The following is a 6000-nucleotide window of genomic DNA, read 5'->3' as shown; positions in this document are numbered from 1 at the left end:
CAAATCTGTAAAGCATCAATAGAAACTATTAGAAATATTGGCAGAAAAATGTGATTTTATTAAGTCAATAGAATTGTTAGTAAACACCATCAAGATAAGATTATTGCAAGGTTTAGGATATTTTACACTCTGTGGTATAATTCTAAACAATAATGATTTTAAACATACCTGAGAAGCTTTTATAATTAATTACCAGTTACAGACACAAGTGTTTTGCTCCATAATACTGTGGCAGACCGATTTATAAAGTCTGCAAACTACAACTGAAGAGGATGACAAAATTTGACAGAAAAGAGTGAAGAAAATAGAATAGATCAAATACACTACAAGCAGAATGAGTCCTCCTTGCTCATGAATCTTTGTTGCATGCTAACAGGATTAATTATAAATGGAAGGTCCAACATACCAGCATAATTTTCCTCCACAGTCAATGTAGTATCCCAAATGGATTATCCTCTGAAATTGTGGAGTGTCAACTGGAGCAATGCTTCCAAAATGATGCATGCTGCTCTATTTATATAGGAGAGAGTTCTTGACATATCGCTAAATTTGACAGCTCCTCCCTTTTAAAAGTGCAAGTGCTAATTATGGAATATATTTTTTTCTAACATGGAAAAGTTAAATCAGGTTAGTGGATTTCTTGTGGTTTGAGCTGCCTTACCGCCTTTGGCATTGGTCTCCACCTCATGCAGACAGTTACAAATCCAAATGTACAACAGAGCTTCCAAAGCAAATCCTGATTGTTTTTTTAAAGAAAATAGTATTTTTTATTCAAACCTACCATAAACTAAAGTTGTAAAAATATATTTTACTCAAATCACAGATACTGTGATAAAGATATTCAGGTTTTCAAATTGCATTTTTTCTCCTGATTTATATAAGTAGGATCTAAAGAGTCTTTGTTTCTTAAACAATTTAACTATTTATTATGAAGAGATCCAGGTAAACGGCAGTAAATTGGCAAATTTAATTTCAGTATAGATAAGTGTGAGGTGATGCATTTTGGTAGGAAGAATAAGGAAGTCACATACTCATTGGAAAATAAGAGTCTAAATGGGGTAGAGGAGCAAAGGGATCTGGGGGTACAGATTCTACAAATCACTAAACGTAGCGACGCAGGTTAATGAGGCCCTAAACAAATCAAACCAAGTACTAGTGGTCATTTCCCGAGGGATAGAATTAAAAAGCAAAGCTATGTTAAACTTGTATAGAACCTTGGTTATTCCACACTTGGAGTACTGTACACAGTTCTGTTCTCCATATTATAAAAAAGATGTAGAGGAACTGGAGAAGGTGCAAAAAGGATTTACAAGGATTTACCAGAACTGAGAGGTTATTGTTATCAGTAAGGATTGAACAGACTGGGTCCCTTTTCTCTCAAAGAGAAGACTGAGGAGTGACCTGATCTTTTAAGATTTTGAAAAGGTTTGATAGAGTAAAGCAAAATTAAGGGCCATAAATATAAGATAGTCACTAATAAATCCAACAGGAAATTCAGTAGAAACTTCTTTACCTAGTGAGTGATTAGAATGTGGAACTCGCTACCACAAGGTATTTTTGAGGTGAATAGCATAGATACACTTAAGGGAAAGCTGGATAAACACATGAGGGAGAAAGGAATAGAAGGTTATGGTGACAGAGGTAGATGAAGACGGGTGGGAGGAAGCTCGTGTGGAGTATTAACTCCGGCATGGACCAGTTGGGCTGAATGGCTTGTTTCTGTGCTGTAAATTCCATGTAATTCTGTGTAATTTATTGTAACACATTAGTATCCACCTGCTGAAAATCACTTTCTCCACTAATTTTGACCAATGATAGACTATGCAAAACATTTCCCTCCCTGTGATATTTTTCTCCGCTGTCCTCTCTCAAGGCGTTGATGCCTAAATGGGGGTGCTGCTTCACCGGTGCTGAATGCCTCTAGTACCTTGTCCAAATGCCATTGAAAATGAAGGGTTGAAATTCTTGTGTGTGCTAGTTTAACAAGATATTGAACTGCAAATAGCACCAGAGGAATTTCAACCCCTGGGTTTCAGCAAGCTACTTGACCAAAGGGTGCATTCATTACACGTGATTACAGCCTAATCCTGACCTCACCCAACATCTACACTTGTCCACTCCAGCAAGCACCCGCGGATAGTATAGATTGCAATCAGGAGTGGGAACGCATGAATTTCCCCCTCCCTGTGTCTGGTTTGCAGAAACTAATTGTAGCACTCTACCACTAACTTAGCTGAGCTTGAGTAACACAGCAGAGTCTGGGTATTGAACTGGGACCTTCGCTAAACTATTGGCCCAGAAATTCAGGCCGGGGGCTTCCCGCGGGTGCAAGCCCCCGACCTGCACTTACCTTGCGCACCGGCCGTTGAGCTGTGGGCCCGCGTGGGATTCCGATCCTGGGCCTGCTCCAACTGCCGGCGCGCAGTGCTTGCGTATCCCAGGGGCGCAGTTAGTTCGAAGCGTCCCCTGGGATCACGTGGGCCATGGGGAGCCAATCGGAGCAGGGAATGCTCCATTCATAAGTTTGACAGGAAGAGCTGTCAAAACTTATAAATACTACGGGCCCCAAAACATCACTAAATCTTCAAATAAATTTTTAAAAAATCATATTTTTTAAATAAACGATAAATTACATGAAATAACTATTTTAAACAATTTAAATTTTTGAAAAAAATAATTTTATTTTCTAACAGGGCTAAAAATAAACTTACCTTGCTTTAAAGTATTTAAAAATAATAAACTTGTGGAAAAATGTTTTAATTTTAACTAATTCACCACTTACCTTGTAAAAAGCAGGCCTTACGCCTGCTTTTTATATGTGTAAAAATTCTGCAGACTTACCCTCCCGGGAAAACCTGTAAAAAAAAAACTAAGTTCGATGCGCACGCGCAGCCTCTCCCACGCACGCGTTCGAACTCTGAACCCCTTCGTTCAGGGGAACGGAAGTGCCGGTTTCCCACGCATGCGCAGTGCATGCAGGAAACCGGCACTTCCATTGGGCTTACGGGTGAGTACCCCGTGCGTACTCACCCGTGGAGACCTGAATTTCTGGGCCATTGTTAGCTAATGTAGCTTTAAAGCTTTAAGAAGCTTTGTGAAAACATTAAGGAACTTAAATTAAGAAACCTGTGAAGCAAAAATTAAAATATTTTTCCTGATTAGCAATACTAAGCTGTATTCCAGAATTTTTGGTTAGTTTTTTTTTAGTATAAGTATGAAGTTACTATATCTGATAAATATATGAAAAACTAACCTCTTTAAACCTTAAACATGCGAATGTTGCTGGCAGTCCATGTTTCTGTTGGGTAAGATTTGCAAGAATGTCACCCATTGAAATAATGCCACTATTACTTTTATCTACATCTATCTTCAGTTTGCCCCAATGTGAGAATAAACTTGAAAGAATGATGAGTAATATAGCTTAAGCAGTGCAATACTGGATGAGTTGAATGTATATATGTATATTGTTAGTAGTAACATTGAAAGCGAATAAACAAAACCCCACAATTGTATTGATCAGAAAGTTAATTCCTGGGTCTTATTTATCATTCACAATATATTTTTCCATTAAGATTGTATACGGCTATTTCATTCCAGTCTAGTATATTACTGGGCAATGTTGGTGCACTACAGTATATGAGATGTTGCTACTGTGTTGTAGCATCCTTCATTCCACTTGTTTTGACAGGTTGCCTAACATTGTATCTTTGAATACACTTATGTTTCTCTCGCAGGACAGGAAGAAGGGTGAAATTATTTTGTTGGAAGTACTTCAAGTAACAGCACCACATCTTAAGAAGAGATAGGTACAAGGAAATACTGAGACAAGTTGCTAAGATTTTCAGCATTGATCTGTGTGATAAAAGGCAGACTGTTGCAGCAAATTAGTGAAGCATTTATCAGAACACAAATGTAATTTGAAATGGTGCTGAAATGCTACATTGGGGTAAATTGAAAGCAGTAAGTACTGTATATGAAAATGTGGATAAATAGAAATGGTAGATGTGCTTGTCATCAAACACACAAAATATAGTGTTTGCAAAAATTATATTATGTATCCCATTCAGAACTTAATTTCTTGACTCAGTCAGTTTGCAGATATAATTTAGTTCAAAACCTCTCAGCTTATTATGGTGCGTATCTATATTGTTTAATTAAATGTGTAATTGTTGGTATTATTCTAGTTCATGTTTTAAATAAAGAAATTTTTGTATTTTTTTCTATTAATATTTTGTGGTTGTTTTCATGGTCAGTTGATTTCATGACATCTGATATCCAGAATGTTTCGACACCCTACAATTATAGTGTTACATACTTTATGACTGAATATTCCAAAAATGAGGGCTGCCGAATTTAACTCCTGTAATGTAAGAAAGACAACACTTGATGGTGCCCTTGTTTTAAAATAAACTGAAAATTGCATAAGTTAACATTTTCCAGCATGTTATACTAAATTTATTTTAAAAAGGGTCTATGATTCTAAGAGCATTGTTGCTTAGTAGATAACCCTCAAACAGTTCAGACATTTAACTAAAATTGAAGCAGTATTGGTTCTGATCAGACAAGAATGCAGAATATTGCAATATATGGTCTCTCCCATCCAGTTCTGTCTGAAAATTGCTGGTTTCTTCCCAACAGTTTCACCATTTTAGTCAAGACAACATAAAAATCATAGGAGAGAAAAGGATTGATTGGAACATAGGAACAGGAGTAGGCCATTCAGCCCCTCGAGCCTGTTCCACCATTCAATCAGATCATGGCTGACCTTCACCTCAACTCCATTTACCTGCCTTTGAACCCTATCCCTTCATAACCTTGACTAACAAAAATATATCTCAGGCTTCAAAAATGGAATTGACCCAGCATTCTCAGCCTTTTGGGGGAGAGAGTTCCAGATTTCCACAACCCTCTGAGTAAAACAAAATCTTTTGAGTAGTAAGTTGTGGGACCTTAAGTGTAACTTGTGGTCCTTATCCTGTAACTGCCTCAACTTATGATGAAAAAAACACTTTGGCTGCCTCAGGGATGCTGCTTCATGTTGCATTATGAGAATGTTTAACAGTTCTGCCGTAACTTCTCGTGACATGGTTTCTAGCTTGATTGTTACCAATAGCTTATGACCATATAAGTTTATTCAACAACTAAAGGTGAGTGAGTAATCTTCAGCAGCATAAAAACAGTGAATTGTGCAGGTGAAGAACATTCAAATGGATTGTTTTGGCAGAGGTAAAATTTCGGTGTTAATTTAACACACATCTATACCCGTTACCTATTTGCTTATAGATGTTTGAGCCCTTACAAAAATATAAACAAAAAAAAAAGTCAGTGAAGGCAAGGAAAACAAGAAAGAACGTGTATTTATAGAACGGCCAAGATTTGATTTTTGTGACCGTAAATAAGTTTATTCTGCTAAATTGTCATCTTAACGATAGAACTTGCATTTATCTAGGCCAGGAGTTTCTATGGCGGGGGGCGGGGAGGGGTGGTGTTCGCCGGTGGGAGATCGGCAGAACGTCTGGAGAAACAGAATAAGCAGCTACAGACAGTCATTTATGATGCTTTTATTATGGTGGGAGATCGGGAGAGGGCAACAATGCTGTATTACATCCCAAAGTGCAAAGTCATTCATGGGCAATCAATCGCGGTTGCTAACTTGCACTCAGCAAAGTCCTGCAAATTAATCTGTTTTTGCTGGTATTCATTAAGGGAGAAATATTAGCCAGGAAACAGGAAGAACTCAGTGTTTTTTTCTATAGTTCCATGGCGAACAGGCAGATGGCATCTTCGTTTAACATCCCATCCAAAAGACAGCACTTGCTCAATATGGCATTGATTATATGCTCAAATCCTGCAGTGGGGCTCAAACCCGAAACCTTCTGACTCGAAGGGGAGAATACGACCCACTGATTCAATCTGATGGTTTACAGTCCAAATAACTGTTGTTTGAGATCACTGGAAATAAATGTGAAATTGCACATGTTTAAGATGTTTGTTATTTGG

The sequence above is a fragment of the Somniosus microcephalus genome, chromosome 9 (assembly GCF_052327205.1).
Source record: "Somniosus microcephalus isolate GS21.2 chromosome 9, FLI_Smic_1.0, whole genome shotgun sequence".
NCBI lineage: Eukaryota > Metazoa > Chordata > Chondrichthyes > Squaliformes > Somniosidae > Somniosus > Somniosus microcephalus.
Note: the sequence above shows the minus strand (reverse complement) of the source record.